The sequence below is a fragment of the Haemaphysalis longicornis genome, unplaced genomic scaffold (assembly GCF_048455015.1).
Source record: "Haemaphysalis longicornis isolate Haplotype H1 unplaced genomic scaffold, Haemaphysalis longicornis Haplotype H1 scaffold_139, whole genome shotgun sequence".
NCBI lineage: Eukaryota > Metazoa > Arthropoda > Arachnida > Ixodida > Ixodidae > Haemaphysalis > Haemaphysalis longicornis.
In genome coordinates, this window is record NW_027526244.1 from 122,191 (window position 1) to 144,966 (window position 22,776).

General features: G+C 46.7%; 1 pseudogene; it reads left to right on the forward strand.

Annotated features, from left to right (window-relative positions):
• Positions 1-13,904: 13,904 nt before the first annotated feature.
• Positions 13,905-15,083, forward strand: LOC144164776 (G-protein coupled receptor moody-like; annotated as a pseudogene).
• The last annotated feature ends 7,693 nt before the right edge of the window (positions 15,084-22,776 follow it).

Below are 22,776 nucleotides of genomic sequence, written 5' to 3' on the forward strand. Positions count from 1 at the left end.
CCCTCCAAAAGATGACGACCCACGCCAATACAATGACGACCGTCAGTGGCCCGCGGGGCGCCCGGAATTCCTTCCTTGGAATTTGTATTCGTCGACCTTTCCGCCACGAGCCGAGGCACGCACGTGATGTTGGCGAGTCTAAAGTGTCCTGTACAATAGCGTCTCAATTATTTCCCTCGGGCTCTTCGGCCGCCACCTACACTCCCCTCCCCCCCTATCATCTGCGACATTCCTGGCATAAAAAACCTAGGGAGACTTTCGCAGGTACTACGAAAGCATACGCGCAGATTAAGGCAAAACAAGCTGACACATTTCATCTTAATAACAGCGTGACTGCAGGCAGTAAGTTCAATGAAGTTTTGAACGCCCAAAAATAGAAAGAACAAACTTACAAAAACTGCTTAACCAAATAAAAAGTGTACATCTTATAGATATTTTAAAAGTAAGAAAGGCTGAAATAGAAATTCCGGAAAATAACATTGAAAATATGATTGAAATCGCGAAATTATAATTTCGCGTGTTTTTTGAAACAATATCTTGTGTGATAATTTAATGAGGATCGCTCGTAGATCCTTTTTCATTGGTTGAACTTTCTTCTAAGCGATTTTTCAACACGTACTCACTTGAATTACGCAGGCCGTGGCGCTATATTACTCAGCTGTTGTCGCAGGTTGCTCAAAAAAAAAAAAAAAACGGCAATAAGTCGTTACAAGAAACCAGTGAAAAAAATACACGATGGTGCTGCCACTGATTTGTTCTATAAATTAAGTGCCTTGAAAAAAAGAAATAATGAACAAAATTGACTAAAAGCTTTAAATATGTCGGCTCATTTTGTGCAAATAAAAGTACATTTTTGGAAAGGCTGCATAACTATCCGCTGGCCTAAAATAACGCAGAATTGCGAGCAAGAATATCTGTAATAAATAGTTAAAAATGGCGTGTTTTCTCATTCGAATTATACAACCAGCCGCTCTAACATATGAATAAATCGAATTCAAAGAAACGAATCGTAAGCGCCTATTTTCTGCATTTAAACCAGAGAAAGATTGGTGTTTCAGCTGTCTTCCTCATTAAATGACTTTGATTATTTTTTTGTGTGTTCTGGAGCCGTGTTTGCATGTAGCATTTGAAAGGCAGCAACTGAAACAAGGCATACATTTTTTTCATGTTAAAAAATGCATGCAACTATCCCGCAGAAGTCTAAAGAGCTACACCCTTCATAGTTTTAAATTTGTTCTGAAAGAAATGAATGAGCGGCATGGATACCTACAGTGTACAACAAAATATGAACACAAGATTGCTGTCGAAATACCAACTTTAAATGCAGTAAGCGTGAACATAATACAACAACCTGGCTTATCTTTGTCCATCCGCTCAAAAGACGCTTCTCTAGATGTGTACGATTTAATTCAACGAAACGTCTTGACAGAACACCCCTTCTACGAAAACGCCGTTCGCTAAGAAAGGCATTATTTGGTAGCGGTTTATTTCAGCGCGTTAACTGATTGTGGGCTTACTTGTTTAAAACCACCAGTATGGTGTTATGCCCACGGTGGAAGGGTTTTGCCTTGAATATCAGCTGTGCAAGAATAATTTGCGTTGAATTGAATAACTACATTGCTTGCCGCAGTGTCTGCGTATATACTGTTTAGTTTGCAACCTGCTACACTGAATGTCATTTAAGGTAGTTTGGAGCCAATGATCTGATTCTGTTTTATTCGCAATCGCTGTCCTGTATGTTAAGTCAATCATCGGTCACTACTTCATCGTGCTAGGTTATGTCTATTTGCTCGATGTTTTTTTTAGGGGCGAAGCCTCTTAGGGGCTCGGGCTTTCTGCGTCTCCTGTCATGGTCGTCACTGTAGTCACGGTGCTAAAACACCAGAACACTCGTTTTCCAACGACTCGCGCTAGAAACTGACATCACCATGGAAAACAAACGCGTACTAAAACAACCCACCGGGACACTCGTTTTCCAACGCCTCGCTGTAGAACGCTTCCTGCTTCAAAGAAACGAGACTTTTTCAGCAAAAGCTGTATATCTCTAGGCTGTAACCCCCAAAGGATTCATCTCCATGAGCAAAAACGCCAAGGCGCCAAAAATATACTGTTATACACTGCATACTTTGCCCTTCCACAGGTTTCACGTGAGTGGAGATGGTACGGGATTTTTTCTTCTTTCGCAAACACTGTTCGCTATTATGTTCAAAGTTTGTGTGTTGGTTGCTATCACTTCTTATCTTGTTATCTAGTGAATTTGAATTTTCCAATTTTTTACAAGGTACACATTCGAGGGAAAATCGTATGATTTATATTGTAAATATTTCGACACTGCAGGTTTATGCAGTGTAAGCCAGGCCATGTATTGAATCCTTGGTCCCAGTAAAGCTATGTTTCAAGCTTTTTTGCCTAAGAACCCATCTAGGTCTTTTAGAAAATAGGTAGGTATATGGGTTAACTGGTTTATTCAGAGGAAGGGTTGGAAGCCAGTAAAACCCGGCTACTCCATTTCGCTGAACGAAGGGCCATAGACCCAATTAAAGAACTCACAAGTACACGACAATGTCCACAAGGTTCCCGAGGTTTAGTTGGTCCTTCTGGGTTCGTATCAGGAATTCGCGGGGAAAGGCTTGAACTATCCTTCATTAGTTTGAAGGGATACCTGTTGAGTTAAAGAATGCATTGAAGGCACGGACAACCTTATTTTGACGTTCAGCGTCAGGGCATATACCTAATAGTTCCGGGACCCACCATAATATGGTTAGCTACTGCTATTGTTTGTGGCGCAGTTCACGTTTTAGCCTGGAGTATATTAGGCAGTCTAAAATAACACGCTGGAATCTTCTTCCTTGTGCTCTCCGCATGTGCGGGATGGTGAATTTTCAGTCATTTTAACAGAAGAACTGGTTAGTCCCAGCTTTGTCCGTCAGTCTCACCAAAAAGCCTTGAAGCCTGAGAAATAACCTTGGTTCGGGAGGGCATAAAACCACAAACCAGAAACGCCATGAAACCGGAAACCTAACACTCTGTCACCCAAAAGGCCCGAGGGTGGCACGGTTGTAGCGGCGGCAGTGAACAACACAATAACAATAATTGGAAAGAAAAAAATCCTGGGCCATCTCCACTAACGGGAAACCTGAGGTGGGGCAACGCATGCAGTTTACAAGTGCATCCTTCGCGCCTTGCCACGAAGATGAAACCACTGGGGGTGCAGGTATATGTACAGCTTTGCTGTAAAATTCTCTCGTCTTTGAAGCACGAAGCTCAATTGCGCGAGGCGTAAACTAGTGTTCCGGCGTTTTTTTAGTAATGGTTACGAAGCGCTCCAGCGCGAGGGGTAAACGAGTGTCCCGGTTTTTTTATTACGCGTTACGTACTAGCGCGAGGCGTAAACGACTTTTCCGGTGTTTTAGCACCATGACTACGTAAAACGACGATAATGACGACGATTACGACGACGAAGACGACGACGAAGACGATGACAGGAGACGCCAACTTCCCCAGCCCCTAAGGGGCCCCTGCCCGCGGTCGATATCGAACCTGGAATCCTCGCGTTATGGATACTGATTGAACATCGCATTCCGGGCGCACCGCATTTCCTTTGGGTTCGTAGCGCTGTCGTTGACTTTAGACTCGGCCGCCAGTTCTAGCGTGGGCAGCCCACTTGGGGAAATATGTGGAAGCCTGCAGGCGAAACGATCCGGGCCTGCCAGTCTTGGAGACCTTTCAGCGGCAAGTTCGGAAATAAATGTGAGAAGCAATAGCCTGGTCTCCGACGAAGGGAGCGGAGCGCCAGCTCTGCTTTTTCCCTTGCAGTGCAAGCTGCGCCATTTTTTAAACAAGAAAAAATGTGTAGGCAACGCCGAGTCACATAAGGTGGAAGAGAACTTCCACGTATTGTGGCACCTCTACATTCAATCGGACCTGCAAGGCTGGAAAATATTTGAATAGAATCGAAAGAACTGTGGTACGAAGATACTTCCAAAAAGGTTTGTAAGGGTGTCTCAAGGCAATCGCTTGTTATTATTATTTTATTATTATTATTATTATTATTATACTCTGATATTACGCCCAAAAACTGAAGGGCTACTTAAAAAACGATTAGTGTAAGGGATAGTTTCTATAAACCTTGGTGTTGAAAAGGAAACAAAGGCCATTTTGAGTTTCATATAGCCCTACCTTTCGTCTTTCCTTTTTGAATTTTTTGTTCTACACAAGTTCGTTTTCCCTCGGTGTCTGAATAGTTTTACCAAATGACGGCCCTGGATTTTGCCGATTTAATTTAAAAATCTAAAGCCGGAACATGTTTTTCGAGAAAGAGTAGCGGAACGTGAAGAGAAACTCCTACAGAGCATCTTCCACCCTCTATAATGTTTGTATACGCTTTAAAATCTAACCAATTGCCCAGTTAGGCATTCCATAAAATCGTGCCCTTCTGTCGCTGGGCTGTTTTGACGCTGTGCTGTTTTGTCGATGTGCTCTTCCGTCACGTGCGCTTTTGACGCCGTGCTGTTTTGTCGCGTGCTGTTTTGACGCGTGCCCTTTTGACGCCGTGCTGTTATGTCGGTGCTCTTCTGTCGCGTGCCCTTTCGTCGTGTGCTGTTTTGACGGCGCCCCCGAGAAACGTGTACATATTTCATACGGATCTCGATTGAATTCGAAAGAAAATAAAGTATTCATATTGGGAAGACAGTAGATGACACCAATGAATACATCGACTGATAAGTATATTATAGAAATTCATACACATTCAAGGGAGGAACTAATCGTTACTGGCATTGTTACCAAATCAACTTTTATAAACAAGAGTGAACGATCTCCAGTAAAGTTTGCTCTATAGCATCAAAAGATTGAAACCCGTTTCGCTGACAAAAATAGTGTTATGTGGAATAATATCATAGCCGTGTTTTTATTTTTGCTGTAATGACGTCGAGCACATACACTGATATAGTCTAATGCGACATTATTACTCCTTACAGCATGATCAACCAGCACTTACTGCCACCGGACCATCACCGTGCACAGCACGCACACCCGAAGACGGTTCACCTGACAGAGAAGACGAAAGCGCAACGCCAACATATCCACGAGGCACGAGCACATGTCATAATTCTGATTTGGAGCTACAAGAGAAGTCACCAGACTACAAGCTCTCCGGACGCGGTAAGGAAGACCCACCAAAATGCTCTTCCTACAGTAAATTTCCCTGGATTGAGCGGACTACAGAGGGGTACAAGTGCAAGGAATGTAGCGTGGCATTCACGAAAGGCCCATTTGTGACGGAGCTGATTTCGCTGGAGTCTTCAAAAAAGCTAGGCGACAAGACCTCCAAACATGCAAACAGTAACCAGCACAAAACGGCTCTTGAAGCATCGCAGTGCCTATCGGGAGACACTGTAGAATCGATGCTAATAACCCAGTCACAAAGACAAGCCGAGCAGAATACTGGCTGCACGAAGAACCTCAGGAGGCTCGTCTACTATCTCTTCAAATCGGAAATTCCACACACGACTTCTAACTGGCCTGACTTGGTCGCAACAGCGGCATCTGTGGATGGATCTGGTGATTTCTTGAGAACGTTGGCTACAAAGCCCCACAACGCCCATTTCCTGTCATCATCTTCAATTACAGGATTTCTGGATGTCTTCCGAGAAGCCGTATCAGCGCACATAGCAAGCAAACTCAGCGAAGATCAGCCGTACTCTGTATGTGCAGATGAAGGCACGGACGTGAACGGGCGTGCGGTTCTCAGCACTTTCATTCGACACACTAGTGCTTGTCACGGAAGTTTCCAAGTGGAAGAGACATTTATTTCAGCTAGACGACGAAAGCTAAAGACATAACATATACGCTTATTGGCGAGTTAAGAAAAGTCGGCTTGAAGCTAGAAAACATCTCCGCTGTCTGTTTTGATGGGGGTGCAAATTTCAGCGCAAACGTGAGCGGCGTGCGAGCGTGACTCAAAGAATATGCACCTGATTTGCTTTTCGTGCACTGCCGAAGCCACCTCCTCCAGTTTGCTCTCGTGCATAGTTGCAGGCAGACGCCCCCTATAAAAAAGAGTACTGAGTGCGCTGAATAAATTGTACAGTACCTTTAGGGGAAGCCACATGCGACTGACGATTTCGCAGAACGCTCAAGTAGCGATGGAAGGGTTGTCCCATAAGCTTGTTCAGCCTGGAGAAACACGATGGCTTTCGTATGATGGCAGTGTGAAAATAGTGGTTGAGCACTACCCTTTCATTTGTAGCGCATTAGAGCACGTATACACGGACGCCGGAGACTATTCTTCTGACGCCGGGGGACTCCTCTTGTTCCAAAAGAAGTCGACCGTTTTCATATTGGTCTTATCGTCTTGACTTCTAGGCCCTCTTGCTCGTCTGAGCAAGTGCTTGCAATCATCGAAGGGTAACCTAAGTGAGGCCATGAAATTGGTGCGTGCAGTAATGTCATCCCTTGAAGGAATCCGTGTAGAAGATGTAAGAATGGAGGCTCAGAAGCTTGTTGAAGAAATTCAGAAAACCAACTCAGAATGGATGATGACGAAACCATCAGCGACGCGGATCTTCTAAAAATTGGATCAAGTTACCAGACTAAAATCCTGGAGAACATGCGTGCAAGGTTTTGCGACCAGTTTCAAGAGTTGAAATTATTCCATGACATCTTTCATGCAAAGCAGGAAAATCCTGATTTTAGGCGTGTCTCTCAACTGCGCGGAACATCAGAGCAGGACATGGTAACCGGATATTCAATTTACAGACGATATCCCGGAGAACTGGCCTCGCAGCAAGCTCTAATAAGTCTTGCGTGCGAGGTCGAGAGGAAGACAATGTTCACTGCTTTGGCATCAGCTGCAACGAGAATACTGCTTCTTCCCGTGTGAACAGCTGCCGTTGAACGAAGCTTTTCAACCATGAACAGAATCCTAACATCAGATAGATGTCGCATGACACCGGCCCATGTTGACGCGCTGATGAAGATTTCTATTGAAGGTCCAAGTATCCCCAGTATTAGGAACTCAACAGACGAAGAAAGGGGGGATACTTGAACTTTCTAGAGAGTGCGTACATTATGTGGGCCAAGAAACCGCGTAAGTCATTGTAAACGTGCGAGGTGACGCTGTGTAACTGTACAGTTTGTGTAGTCCACTTTAATTTCTTTAACATTATTATTTTGTGAATGTGGCAACTACTGTTGGCCTATTAGTGTACATACAGTTTTTGTTCATTGTTACATTTTGATTGTGTTGCTTAGATATATTGGCTCCATTTCTGTTGTACTTATTTTTTTCTTGTGCCATATGATATTGCACTAAGTTTGAAAACGTGTGAACTTTATTCCATCAAGACCTGTAAATTAAAGACTTGTATCACCTTGTTATGTATATAACGAAAGAATAAACTTTGTGCAACCAAATAAAAATTATACTGTTCCTTACGTTCTTGAAATTTTCAAACGTGGTGACAGCATGCTATGGGTTTTAAATGTAGTATTGCATGATTCATCCTCCAAAACGAGGCCCACATTTTCACCTTCTACGCAGCCTTCCTTCATGCCTTCCTGTCGCGACCTTCGCCGTACACAACCGAATAAACCAACATATCGAGGCCAACCCAAAGATAGGGGTTTACGTAGTAATTATAACTTAAAGGGTACAGAAATTGACGCTTACAATAGAAAAAACAGCACAGAAACGAGCTTTCAAACTAACAGAGGAAGATTCTGGTTTGTGCGCTGGCAAGCGTCGTAATGCAAACGCCAACTGAAGTTCGTACTTTGTCTGCAATAACCGATGAGAGTGTTTCAACACAGGACAGTTATTTATTTATTTTATTTATTTACAATACTGCCAGTCTCCTATACGAGACCAAACCAGGAGAGCATGAGTTTCAGAATACAATCAATACTAAGTGCATTCTGACAGGCGGCATACAAGACTGTAGCTATTTTAAATTGATAATAACAATGCTAGTAACATAAAAACAATAGACATAGGTATTTATGCACCCCAAATACACACACTTCAGAAGCAGCGAACTGAATCTTTGCTGCATAAAAAGAGTCGACACAGTTTAATACAGAGAAGGCGTCGTGTACACTTAACATAAAAAAAAACAACTGGAAAACAATAATGCAGTACATGGTTAAAGTAAGCCGTTGTTATATACTAAGTATAGTCTCAATTTTTGAAGTGAATTCTGCCAGTGATTGTGCGTTAGTAATGGAGGGATCTAACCTATTCCATTCGGTGATTGACAGGGGGAAAAAGGAATGCTTGAAACAGTCGTTGTTAAAAGCGTATTCTTTGATAGTGTATGCATGTTTATGTCGTAGTGTTCATGATTCTGCCAAAGATATTTACCTGGACGCATCGATATGGCTGGGGTTATGCAGAATGTGGTGCAGAAATTTGAGACGCGCGATTTTTGCTCTTGTTGCAAGCGTGGGTAGACCGAAGGTTTCTAAAAGGTTTGTGGGTGAGTCGGTGCGTTTATACTTGTTATGTATAAACCTAATGACGTTCTTTTGAGCCCGTTCAACTTTTGCTATATAAGTAACAGATTGCGGGAACCACACACTGTTGGCGTACTCCAAGATTGGGTGCACGAACGTGGTGTAAGTTAGGAGGCTAGTATCTGTAGGCGCGAAGGGTAAACGCCTTCCTAGAAAAAACGGTTTACGCAAAGCCGATGCTGTAACATTGTTAATGTGCGCATCCCATCTCAATTCGGAAGTCAAGGTAACACCGAGATATTTCTGCTGCGCAACTCTTTGTAAAGGTGCGCCGTTAATTGTATAGGTAAATTCAGAGGCTTCTGTTTTTCTAGTTACCGTCATGCAAACTGTTTTTGTTAGGTTAATTGACATTTGCCACTGCTCACACCAGTGAGCAATCTTAATGAAAAATTTAAAGCTGGATGGTCATCCGAACAAAAAGATGAGGGCTGTACCAGGAAATGGTGCGCGTGCACTGCGCAGGGGGGAAATGGAATTGTATTGAACAAGCCTCTGTTCATTTTATCAAGAGAACAAGAGCGTGAGGGGATAGTAGCCAATAGCGAAGAACGGGACCACAGCCCGTATGGCGAATCCCTGTTATGCACTATCCACAGCTTTCGCGTTGAGTGGAACTGCTGTAATTTTTTATCAGCACCACCCCCAATTCAACATCGGTTTGTTTTGTATTGGGCAGTTTAGGGACTTAGCTTGTCGTTGTCATGCTCGCCGGGGTATATAGCTGCACAATAATATGAAATAAAAAAGACATCATTAATGGCGCATTAAGAACTCCAACTCAATGAAAACTCAACCTTTTGAAAACTCAACCTAGGCCTTCTCTGAAGCTGTGGTGCCCTCTCTCGACTACTTTGGTGTCAACGCCAGGTTGATACTGACATTAGTAAAGGGAGAACGCCACCGCCCCTCTGGCGAATCACTGCTCCGCACTTCGACAGCTTTCAAGTTCAGTGGAACTGCTTCACAGTTTTCCTGCGAGCACCTGGTGCACAAACACCCTAATCCCGTGACAGCTTACATTCAAACGCTCATTTACTATAAGCTTTTAAAAATGGTTCGCTATAATCTGTTTGACATAGTGGGCTAGGAATTTCGGAGGTACTGCCAGGGAAGACGGAAAATTACGCGTAGAGAAAGTGTAAATTCAGTGCGTGGCTTTGAATTTATTTTCGTGAATCTATGCAGGCCAATTTCCAAACATTTCCACGAGACTACCGATAGAGCATTTATTTCTTGAACCCTTGGCCATGAGAGATCTGACTCATCTTTAGGAACGAAAATTCTGCAGTGTTTCGTTGGTCCTCTTGCCTCCAAATTATTCTTAAACTGTATGCGTGACTAGATCTATAACCATTCGCGTTGTCATGTAAACGTTCTTTGTTGCTTTGCCGTTCTCTACTTTCCCGGAACCGCCTAATATTTACTTTTATATTCAACTTTCTCTTTAGAGTTTTCACTTCTAATTTTTTTCAAGCAATTTAGGGCGTCTCGTTTTGATATTTTATCTTTGTTTATCCTCTCACCGGTACCGCCAATCTCCCACAATCCCCCCACCCCACATCACTAGTATCATCTCCATCTGGCGTAGCAAGCCCTGCCGCTATCAGAACTGATCTCCCGTTCCCATCGACGAACTCTTATCTCTCTCTCTCTCTTACATGAAAAGCATGCATACCACATAGTTTTAGACATATGGTGGGCTTAAATTTAACAGCATGTCCATAACGTTCGGAACAGACAGGGTTACATGCAACAGCGTGCGTCTCTTGCGCGCGCGTCCGCCTTCTTGTTGGATGATCGAGGCGAAAAGCAAAAACGCCCGTGTGTACGAGATTTCGCCGCACGTTAAAGATCCCCCGCAGGTCAAAATTAATCCAGAGCCCGCCACTACAGCGCGCCTTATCGCCTGCGTTGCGTCGGCGCGGTAAAGCCTAGAATCAATCAATCGCCTTCTTGTTGGACTGACCTCCTCCAGCTCCTTGAAACACATGTCCGGGCCTGGCACGTGCGTTTACACAGAACGTAAGTCTTCGTTTTCCCCTATGGAGCCCAAATACCTAAACGTCATGCCCTCGAGGCCCAGGGTTAAAAACCTCGCTTCACGGGGGAAAACCCGCAGATAAGGAATCTAACGGGACAGCGCAACGCGTCAACTTCCGGCACACCCCAGATAAAAATGGACTGCATATTCCAGCTAGAAATGAGGATTTCCAGCCACATTTCCAGAGTAATTTTGCAGCACCAGGTAAACATAATATTCCCAGCGGAAAATATTAAATTCCAGCCAGAACACAATTTTTTTCTCACTCGATATTTGTGTCACGGCTGGAAAGATTTCTACCTGGACGTAGAATTCGTAATTTTGGTTGCAAAAGTTATTTCCGGCCATTTCCAGCCCCAGCCAGAGGTTTTTCTGGAAATGAACATTGTAGCACTTTGAGGTTTAAAATGCATAGCAACATAAAAAAGTGTGCTAACCGTTTTACAACCTAAGTAAAACGCTTCAACAATAAGCGATGCCAAGCAAAAAAGCAAAACCTCATCAAAGTTTAGTTAAATATGCAGGAACTACGGTTTCATGCGCCTCTGCCAGGCGCCATTTCACGCATATGTTCGACAGCTCCCGTTATCGAGGCCGCAACATGGCTGCCGCTCGTTGTACGTCCTCTTTTGGGCTAAACTTTTGACAGTGTAATCAATTCTTTACACTACAACGGTTTTTTGCGCGCTCGTGCTGTTTGTGGAGGACGTACAGGGGGTCGCTTTCGCATTATTCGCGTCGCTTGTCGATAACAAAGTGAAATTCTCGGAACAAGATATGGTTGCAACAAAGGCAACGAAGGACTGCGTGCCGTTCAAATGCGCTGATACTACCATACATAGGTGAGTGCACATTCGTATTGATTTGCTCAAGTCTATTATGTTGTGTTGTGTGGCGGTGTGCTGCCCCTTTTTGGGAGGAGGGGATGTTGTATTGTGTAATGTAGTTCTGTTCATGCCACCAGGTTGCGCACAATGCTAAGGTGGCCAATTCCCAGCATCATACAAGAATAAAGGGTCAGTTTTCCGTGGGTACGATGTAGCGTCTGCATCTCTCTGCCACGTACGGTGACTCGTTGGGCGGCGGATACAACATATTACCTTGTCGATTTCATCGGTGTTTTGCTGCTGTGGGAAGCGGAATCAAAATGCATGCACACCTAGCCCTAACGCAGTCTTGATCACTGCAGCAACGTAGCACCGTGTGTGGCGCTCTCGTAAGAACATAGGTCATTCGGCCTCGCGTAAGTTTGACAGCATCATTGTCTATTACATTCCGGTGGTCAATGCACGGTGAGAGAGTGGCTGTCGAAGGCCTTAGTGGGTTCCAGACCTCTGCCTCTATCTTAAAGAGGTCCTGACATTAATTTTTGGTGTTAATATTATTACACAGTTCGCTTCCGTTAGTCAACAGAATAACCTGGCTGAAATATGAGCGGCATGCAACGCGTGCAACATACTTCAATTTGATCTCATTTATCGCGCCGACGGAACAGCACGCGGAGCGCTGCGCAGCAATTGGACATCAACGTGACATCAATCCGTGGGAGGGCAAAAAAGTGACGTGGCCGTATGCCTCCGACGCTGGTCAGAATCTCGTGACGTCAATTCACGCTCGCGACCCGGCGAGCTGCGATTGGACGCTGGCGCATTCACGAAGGGATGCAGGTAGCCAGAGGTACAGGCATAACCACTGCCCATAAAAGGCACTCTGGCAAAAGTAAACTTCCGCACGCGCTAAAGGAGCCGATAATAAATCCCAGAATCGCAACAGAAGCCGCCATCGCGTCTGTTATTGAAAACGGTCATCAAATATCCTCCGCAATGCTGTGCCTAACCCCTTCAGACAGCTCATCCACTCGGCCCGGTGGCGGGGCGGTCAAAACAACGTCTCCTTCGGCCTTTGTGGTGTTCTGACGTCCGTTCAAAACGATGAGGTCATGACGTGATTCCGTCACACGCGCTCTCCGGGCTGGAAGCGCGGGTGACCAAAACGGACGATTTTCAGGCCGTTTAATGTAATTAATTATCGCGCGCTCAAGTATTTAAAGTGCTCTTTCGGGATCGCCAACCCGTTAAGCATTGCTTAAACCAATAAAAACGGAACAAAAAATATCGGTGTAAACACTCCTTTAATAAACAAGGCGTAATTAATGGACGAACCGTGCGGCGCCGTCAGCAATTTAAGTGCTGCAGGCAGCCACATGTGATATTTTGTAACAAGGTGAACCAATCTATAATCAATCGTTTTTTCTTAGTTTTTTTATCTAGTGCCTATGACAGCTACGTAGCAGAATGTGGTACACGAGGCTTGCAACCCAGTAGACTGTCGGTGAAAGGACCAAAAGGTGGCATCGAGAACTCTCGTAAGCACATAAACAGATGTAAATTGGTAGTTTTGCAAAGCTCACAAAACCACTAGGCATCGCGGTTACTCATGATGCCTTATTTTTCATAGGCTACCTGAATTACTGGGAGGACCATTTACCCGAAGAAGGTGGAGATTTCCCTGCGGATGTTCTGGGTGTGTACCCAGAACATCCGCAGGGAAGGTGGCAAGGCTGAAAATATGTAATATATGGTACGACAATATAGTTTTAAATTTATAATCTGGCACCTGTGTTGCTGCTTCAGGGCACAAAAGCCCACACAGATGAGTTCTTTTATTCATAAATACTGATGGGGTCTTGGTGTCTGCTGCAAATGACCTCAGGTGAGAATGATGTACATAAAAAATTCATTTGGTAATGTCCGCTACTGCAAAACTTAGCAAAAAGAAGTGATTTCTGGCTGGGAGTGGAGAGGAATCCAGCACGAAAAGGGATTCTGGCTGGAACGTAGTACGAAATCGAGGGAGACAAATCATTTATGGCTGGGACACCTGGTAAGGTACACCATTCTGGCTGAAATAATTGTATTTCCAGAAAGAAAAGGGGGATTTCCAGTTGTAAGTGCGCATTCTTCCAGCTGAGGATGGTGCGATGTCCAGCCAGAAGACGTGTCGTTTCCGACAGGAGACGAACCTCGAAATTTTGATTTCCAGCACTGGTTCCGGTTGGCACCTGACTCCAGCCCAGGCAGTAAACGATTTTAGGCTGGAAAACTGTATCGTAACACAGCCGGGACTGGAAAGTATTTCCATCTGGGACTTGTGGAGACCGGAAGTAGGCCTTCCGTTATCGTCGCTTCCCGCGCCATCCGGAGTGACGACAGCCCGGGATATCTCGGGGAGTGGTTTCCCTTGCGGGAAGACGGCATGCGATCCGGCAGAGGTTTCTACAAAGCATCATTTGAACCCTGCTCAGTCGCTGCGAAGCAACTAGCGAACGAACCACAGCAGTTGGAAAATGAACGCCAACGTGACGACCCTTTCGCGTTCTTTCACCACCACCGTGACGACAGTGTTGCCTTCTGTGGCCACCGAAGTTGTTCAGACCACCGCCGAAGTTCAGACTACAGTAGGAATCGAGCTCGGCAGAGGGGGCGCGACTAACAACACCTCCGTGGTGCTACCTTTCAAGGACTACCCGCGTCCGGTGCTGACCAGCGGCTTCGTTGCCCTTGTCATCATGGCCTTCTTCGGCGTGATATCCAACGCGGTGTCCATCGCCGCACTCCTCCGATCCTCGAAGCTACTCAAGAACGCCACCACGGCTCTGGTAATCAACCTATGCTTCTTTGACTTGCTTTTCTCCGCGCTGAACACCCCGCTGACCGCGAGCATGTTCTGGCACGCCGGTTGGGTGCACAGCCACGGCCTGTGCGTCGCGCATGGTGTTAGCCGCTACTTCAACACGGGCGCCTCCATCTTCACCGTCATGGCCATCAGCATCAACCGGTACGTGGCGATCGTCAAGCCGGGTCTCTACGCTAGGGCATTCACTGAGGGCAACAACCTGCTGGTGGTGACCGGGACGTGGCTTGTGAGTCTGTCGCTGATCTTGTGGCCTACGGCGGGCGTGTGGGGCCAGTTCGGCTGGGACGGCGACACCGGCACGTGCGGCGTGATGCCCAAGAACGGGCGCAGCAGCAAGGCGTTCATCTTCATGGTGTCTTACTTCGTGCCGGCCACGTCGTTCGTGATCTGCTACAGCCGCATCTACTGGATCGTGCGCAAGACGCAGCGCAACCTGCGCCAGTTCAGCTCCAACCATAAGTCCGCCGCCTTCGTGGCGCGCTTGTTCGCCAAGCGCAATGACGGCGGCGCCGTGTCCGAAGAGAAGGTTCAGTGCCTGCAGAAGCGCATCGCCAAGGACTGGCGCCTGCTGAATACGGTGTTTGTCATCTTCGCCGTCTTCACGCTCTGCTACCTGCCGATCGTCGTGCTCAAGTCCTTCCGCCTTCTGGACGACTACCCGGGCGTCCAGGTGTTCGCATACGTCACCTACTACTTCTCGGGATGCGTTAACCCGGTCATCTACATCTGCATGAGCCGGGAGTACCGGCAGGCCTACAAGGAGCTCTGGCCCCGCACCAAGAGCGCTGCCCTGTCCTAGAGTACGGGAAGCCGAGATACAGCCGTGTGATGATTATCATTTTTTTCTGTGTTTCTCGGTATTATCGCTACCACTTGCCCGACGATCCGAGAGTGTGTGAGCCATGCAGAACATGTACATTTCTATTACTATCTCTCTCTCTATTACTTATCCCGCACACTTGCAATTGAAGCTACCCCTCAGGTAACGCCAAAAGATTACAAGAACGTTATCATATTTGGGTGTTCATTTTAGAACAATGTTCTTACAGCCATTTTTTCTGATGTTTAAGTAATGATGTGAGAAATATTACATTAATGTTTTGGAAACCGTTATTTAAACAGCCAGAAAACAATTTTACAATATATTACTAATGTTAGTGTTACATTTCATGAACGTTCCGCGAACAAGCTATTAATGTTCAAAAAACATTTAAAAACAAATGAAAATGTTACATGAAATTTGCCAAACGTTATGCGAACAGTAATAAAGCATTTCTACAACATATCAATAATGGTGGAATTAAGTTTACCTAACGTTGCAGAAACACGTTGACATGCTGACCATGCTCGCCGCTGGTAAGAGTGTCCGCAGAGGCCATGTTGAAGGGAAATCTGAAAGTCTCTCGCCCACTTGCTCTCCGTGAGGTAGTATGTCAAGTCCTGGTGAGTTTGCCTTCCCAATCCCCCGGTGGGAGAACATTTAACTTGCCTACCTCCGCTGAGGGAGGATCAGCTCGCCGAGTTTTACTCGAGCAGGTGGGCAACCGAAAGAAGTTCGAGAGAAGTTGTAACTTCAGCCTCGAATCGTACGTGGTTCCGTCGACGCTGAAGACTAACAACTCCCAGGCAAGGCAAGGCTTTTTGCTTCGCCTTTGCTAGGGTCTTTCAGCCGCTCCAGCATAACTGCTTGTGAAAGATTATTGAGCACATTGCGAGCTAGACTGGTGACCCGTCCTGCTGCCTTTCTTTTTTTTCGTCGTGTTCACAGCACGACAACTAAAGCATTCCTACGCGTGCCGCACGAAACTTCGTAGACCGTGAGCAGCCGAACGACTGAGGGAAACACTGCGAGAGTTACTGCGCTTCCGCGGAAGCAGGGAGGTGCATTCCGGGGCGTGACCACACGAGCAGGAGAGTAATGCGGAACTGGAGCAGTTGCTTTCCGCTTCTAGCTCATCTGTGAAAAAACGCTGCTCGAGTTTCCCGTTTCGCATGCGCCAGCCCTGATATGGGACGAGGAAACGCGGTGTTGCAGCGCGAAAGCACGAGCACTAGAGCCGTCATAACTGCGGCATTTCATCTGCTCCGTGGAAACTTGGTTCGAGCTGCGGGATCATGCAGGAGAAGCAGGGAAGTAAGAATTCAAAAGCAGAGGGGTGAGTAAATGAAGAAGAGGAGGAGGCGAACGTTCCAGCGAAAAAAAAGATTTATAACAGTTTAGGTGGTGCAGCATTAAGACATGCCTCCACTAACAAATGATGTATGGTTCGGGGTGCATGTTTGCAGCATCTGGGTTTGTATCGGTTGTTTCATTTGTAGCACATGCAAGTTAAGCGAGCGCAGTGCCACTGCAGCAAGAAAAAGACGGCAAGAGCATACAGCGTGATAATCGCAGTTGGCCGGCACGGGGAAGTGGCCAATGGCAACTGTGAATGCACAGCTGGAAAGGTTGCTTGCAGCAACCCGATGGGTGTGCTCCGGACTGTTGCCCCTCTGCAGTCCAATGGCTTCCAAGAAGCACCCCTGCACATGGCGTGCAGTGATTTGCGCAGCAGTGGAGGGTGCCCCGTGGAAGTGCCAAATAATGATCACTTCTACAGCTTTGAAGTTTACTGTTTATTTAGTGCGTGTTTACCTCTTTTTTTTTGCTTGCAGTGTGCATGAGAGAATGGGTTGGCGTTTCAACATTACGCACACCTTAATAAGAAGCCCATAAAATACTCAGTGTCTGTAACATGTGTCACATGATATAGAAAGAACACCACTAGTGCAATCAACAAAAAGAAGTTACAATGTAACGGTACTTCATTGCACTATGTACAGACTCCACCGCACCTCCGTTTCCCTTCCTGCAACCAGCTTCCCAGACAGAGTCTAGCAACAGATGAGAGAAGGGCCGCACTCTTGATAAGTGGCGTTTGTTTCCATGGAATAAATTTTCCAATAGGCCACTTGAATCTCCCGCCAAAGTGGCTCAGTGCGCTGTACTTCTGATCCCAACAACGCCGGTTCGACTCCCAGCCCCAGTGGCCGCTTTTCAGATGGAGGCAAAAAACGAAATTGCCCAAGTGTCAAGCTTTTCACTCACATTTAAAATCCCCAGGTGGCCCAATTAGTCCTAAGCCCTTCACAACGGTGAGCTTATTAGCTCAGGTGTAGCGTGAGCTAAATAAATCCCAAATAATAAATACTGTGTCTCCAGCACACACTGTAACACTTCACCCAAAATGCAACGTTATACCTCAAACTAAAGTCAGGAACTCAATGGCTAATGCGTGTTGGTCCACTGTGCAGTGCATAAAGAGAACTGCCTAATGGGCATTTGTAATGCACACGGCAGCTAGCTGGATTGAGACTCCTGCATAATAGGCGACTGCCAGTTGCTCAGGGTAGCACAGATCACCCACATCCGATTAGCCAACGAAATAGGCACTGGACGATCACATGTGTTGTAGCACCTGATACACTGGATCCGCCTTTCGACATGTATCCTATGTGCAGTAATGCTCTGGGTTTCTTGGGTCGCCTCGGCTGTGAATAGCTCGCGTCGAAGGAAGGGTGGAATGTTCAGCTTCGGCCGTATCTCATCCACAAGGTAATCAATTCGGAAGCCCTTGTCCGCCATAATGGAGTCTTCTTCCACGGAACTCTCGCTCCAGAAAACCACTTCGTATCACACATCCCCTGTCTTCTGTGCATCCCGTAAAGATCTCGGAAACAAACGCGACCTACCCATGCGGGGCCACTCCAACCAGTCCTTGAATGTGTGTGGGTTGATGTATAATGAGAGTTTAGGCCAGACTGCGCCACAAATGACGATGGCACTTCGCACCTTATTTCTGCTCCATCAAGCAATACGCGCGTGGATGCGTACTTCTCCACAAAAGCCCGAAACATTGCCCTGCCAATACGCCTCGAGCGCGGCCTGTAGGGGCGCCACTGAAATCCTCCTAGCTCCCCGTTTCGAAAGCAGCCGCGGGAGTCCGTGTCCCGCTCCCCACTGTCACCGCTGCTTTTGCGGCACGTTAACGACCGAGATTTACCGTTTTCGGGCGTTTGAAATCCATGTTTATGTGGAGCAGACACTCTGTTCGCAAATAGGGTGTGTTTACGTAAGTGTAAATGTTTCTGACGCGATCTTAGTGTGGTATATTCGGTCTGTATAAGCACCAGGTGTGTGTGACAGGCCAGCGTCGCGGAACAGGCGTATCATGGAGCGGATGGTAGTTACACTGCCCCGAATTTACTAGCAGTGTCTCCGTAACCACCCGTTCCTCAGATGTTTAGGCTACGGCTATACACTACGATGTAAATCAGTTTTGTGCGCTTACATAATCAGCGCAGCACTCATACCTGACAGCACGCCTGTTACGATTGCCAATATTATACCTCAGATATTGATCATCACCATTTACAAGCCAGTCTGTGCTAATTTCGGGAATATTCAATAAAAGTACGATGGACAATGCATAATTATTCTTCGGGGACCAGCTCACGACAGAGTCGTCTTGTCGTGAGGTGAGTGCCCGCAAACATTCATCTGCTACATATATACTCTGCGAGCAGCGCGGAGACGGGCTTACAATATAATCAGCGTCCGCGATAAATGCTTTTTCGAAATATCGTCATATGGCACAGGGCGCCTGCAGAATAAAGTAGAAACTGCAATCAGAGGGCCTATCACATGCCACACTCTTCCAACAACACCTTTCATCGCTTGTTGAACTGCCTAGCCTGTATACTTCCAAAATAGTGTCTGCCGTACGATCAGCTGTTCGTTGAACTCGAAAAAGCCGCCCGCATCTTCCCACGGGGGGAACTCGAGTAAATGCGTCGCATCTACTCGAGTCAAGCAAAGCGTCACGTCAAGCGAAAGCCAAGCAAAGACGCCCTTGACTGAATTCCGAACGCGCGCTCCGCCGCTTATATACGTTGAGGGGACTGCGTAAGCCGGTCCCAGTCGACGACGTTGGCGTACTTGTAAAGCGGCGTGGACTCTAGGTGTTTGAGCCAACCGTGGATGTTGCTTGGCCGGAGAACGGCAAACCGGTTATATGCGCAGCGTGCCCGAAGGAGAGGAAACCGCGGAAGAGAGAGTACTGCACATGCGCCGGCCCAAGCGCGTCTGCCGCGGCTATGACGCAACGTGCCGCGGCTATGACGCAACACAATCCAACACAATCCACTTTAATCCAATCCAATCCAATCCAATCCAAATCCAATAAAAGCCAAGCTAAGCCAAGACAATCCAATCCAAGCCAATCCAATCGAATCCAATCCAATGCCCCTCGCGAGAGAGTGTTCGCTTTCGCCTCGACTCGACGCGCATGCGCAGTGAGCGTGCGGACTACGGACGCCAACGCGTGTGACATCGTGAGTTACTGAAATGCTCTGCATTTAAAACAAACGGAAAGTGAACGCGAGATTTGTGTGTGGGATTAATAAAACATTCATTGCTTGATTACACTCCGCATTTGTACACAGCGTCCCCCTCCCCTCCCCCCTCCCCCTGATGTCTCGCGAAATAGCAGTGCATTTCGCGTATAGTTGGTCTGGTGAACCCTACTTGGCTTAAGTTTCGACGAACGTCTTTAGCATGTAAGAAGCTGCACTGTTTTTTTAAATGCGAATGCATTTATTAGGGGGGGTTTGTCTTGCTCCGTTGGCCGGCGTGCGCCTGCATTCCTCCAGCGCGAGCGGACCTGAGCGCACGCGCGTGCACTCGCGCCTCGTAGTTCTGCCTTCGTCGTCGTTGTCGTCGTAAATGCGAATGCATTTCTGGACGCGGCTATGGAAAGTGTGCGCGTGCGCTCCAAACCCTCTGACCCCATAGTCTTGGTTGGCGACTTCAACGTTGACGTGCGCAAGAAGAGTGGCGGACTGGACTGGACTGGAAAGGACTTTATTGAAACAAACCCTGCAGTAGGCAGGAGCCGGGTTACGGCTCCGCCTCGACGTGGCCTGGCGTCGCGTCTTCTTCTGCGACCCTACTCGTCACAAGCCCTAGTGGCTGGTCGAGTACATGCAGACCAGGCACTCTATGCATTGTCTCTCTGCCGGCTTCGACACGTGCCCTACTACCATTCACGGGAGTTGCATTTATCTGGTCTTTACGCGAAACTGTGCCGCGCGTATGCTTCTCAAAGACCCTTTGACCGTGCACTTTAGCGATCACAAGGCAGTGATTGTGGCCGTCAGGCACAACTGTAACACAAACAGGTGCTGATGAATAAATGATTACGTTCACACTCTCGTCATTAATTACGCCATTACTCGCAACACAGTCATCGGTGCACCCAATGCATTCGCATTTCTGCACGATTCCCTTCGGGGAGGTGCAGGGGAATTTTTTTTCATTTCCTAAGCAGCCGAGGCCGATTGCCAATGATTGGAAACCCCATGGGTCCCCATTGGCTTCCGAGCCGTCGGCCACTCATCGGTAACTTGGCTGAAAGATTGAGTGAGCGCCAAGCAAACGGCGACCGGAAGTAACGTCACACGGAAGGCTCATCGGAAGCCGAGCTTCAGCTGACGGATAAAAGCGCATTTTGACCATGGAGGAAAGAAAAGAAAAAAGACCTTGAGCTTGCCGAGCCCGTGACTAAAGTGAACTAGAATACTTGTATTCTAGTTCACTCTACCGTGACGGCGACAGTTAGAGCGGGTGAACAGGCCACAACGCAGCAAAAAGTAGTTACCTAAAGAGCCACAGCACCGGGCCATGAAACAAAGCGTACTTAAACTAAAGTGCAGCGTATTCAAAAAAGCGTGAGATAGTGTTACACGTTCAGTAGGAATGGGTCATTTGTGTGTCCTAACGCAGCGGTGACCGTCGAACTACTTCAGCGTTGTGCCTTTGCGCGTTCTTTGAACCCGCGGCGGGGCCGGTGGACGGACGCGTTGCACCGACTGCTCAGTCTCTTTTGTGGCATTGAAACTGCGGTAGTACTCCTACGTGTCTGTGAGGTTCGTTTTGTTGTCGGTGGCTCTGTGAAGTATACCTACTGGTGGAATAACATCGTTTGCCTGCTGTGGCCGCCGCTGAAAACGTAAGTCATTTTCCTTGCGCGGTGCGGGAGAGCTCACGCTCGTTCCCGCTAAAACTTCAGCTGTCGTTTATAACAACTGGCGCCCGTGAGTGCTGCTTAGCGTTGTTGGTTCTTGCGAAGAAAAAAGCGTTCACATACATGTACTTCCATTTGTGTGACGGCAGTTCTAGCTATCCTTTTTCCGGCTTTGTGTTTTCCGAACAAGCGGCCGTGCTCCCGCTGCAGGTTCACGACGTTCAGCATGCGTTGAAGCAAGACTCGTGTGCAGTTTAAGAGATGAGGATGTTCTAAGCTGACTTACTTAAACTCTAGCTATAAATGAAGCTTCCGTTTCATGATTTTCTTGAGAAAAGTAAAGATATTGTCGAGCGACAAAGTAATTACACTGCCGCTGGGCTTCTCCGTCGGTTCCGTTCGCATCTGGCGCGTCTGACGAGGCAGACATGTGAGCGACGGCGACAGCAACACCGCAACCAGTTTAATACTTTATTTGTGGCTTTGTTTTGTTACCCCTCAAAATGTAACGCATTCAAAGGTCACAAGGTTTGTATTCAACCTCCAAGTTGGCATAGATGCCTTGCAAAAAAAAAAAAAAAAAACCTGAACGTTCGTGCATTCCGAACTCATTGTGTAGTGCGTTGCCTTGTAGTCTCTGGGTCCCGCGTTGTTAGCGAACAAAACTTACGCTAATAAAACATTTACGGCACGATACTTCAGTCGCGATTAAATGTTTATGGGGTACAGTAGCCACAACAAAATTTCGCGGAACCGCTGCCTTGTTGTTTTGTGTATTGGACGTTTTTAATTACCTTGTGTGACTGCAACAAGAGTGAAGCCCATTTTCGGTGAAATTCCGGACTGTTTTCTCAAGAACGAGCCAAGTAACTGCTACCGTAGAACGACGTATTGAGAAATGAATAGTGCAGTACGTTTTATGTTTCATAGCGAGTGTTAACAAGCTAGAACTTTAGGCACGGACATATTTTTACACGGACATGTGGTAAGGCTGGTGCGAAGTGCTGTATTTAGTAAGCAGCGTGCATTTAGCATTGTAGTGAACTATTTTTTTGCTTATTCCAGGCGCTACGACGTAAAGGTGTTTCCCGTGGACAAGTGGCGGATGCAGCCGAGACAAGCTTTCCAAGCTGGCCTGTTCTACAATAGTGCTGTTGAACAACATATCGTGATCTTGGCAGGTCCGAGAATTACCGGGGATAATGGTCCTGTTTTCATTTACCTGAATGCTTCTGTTTTGTAGGCATCTCAAGCAGTTAAATGAAGCATAATCGGTTCGCGCTTCATGAGCAGCGCTTTTTAAAATTTTTTCTCGTATAATGTGTGTGCTTGCTTTCGTGTTTGTGTTCGTATTCTTGCCACTGTTAAGCCAGGTTTCTTGTAAATTTGATATGAATAATAAAAAAACTACAGAGAGAGACTCGGCGTGTTGGGTTGCTGAATTGTTTTTAACAAGTC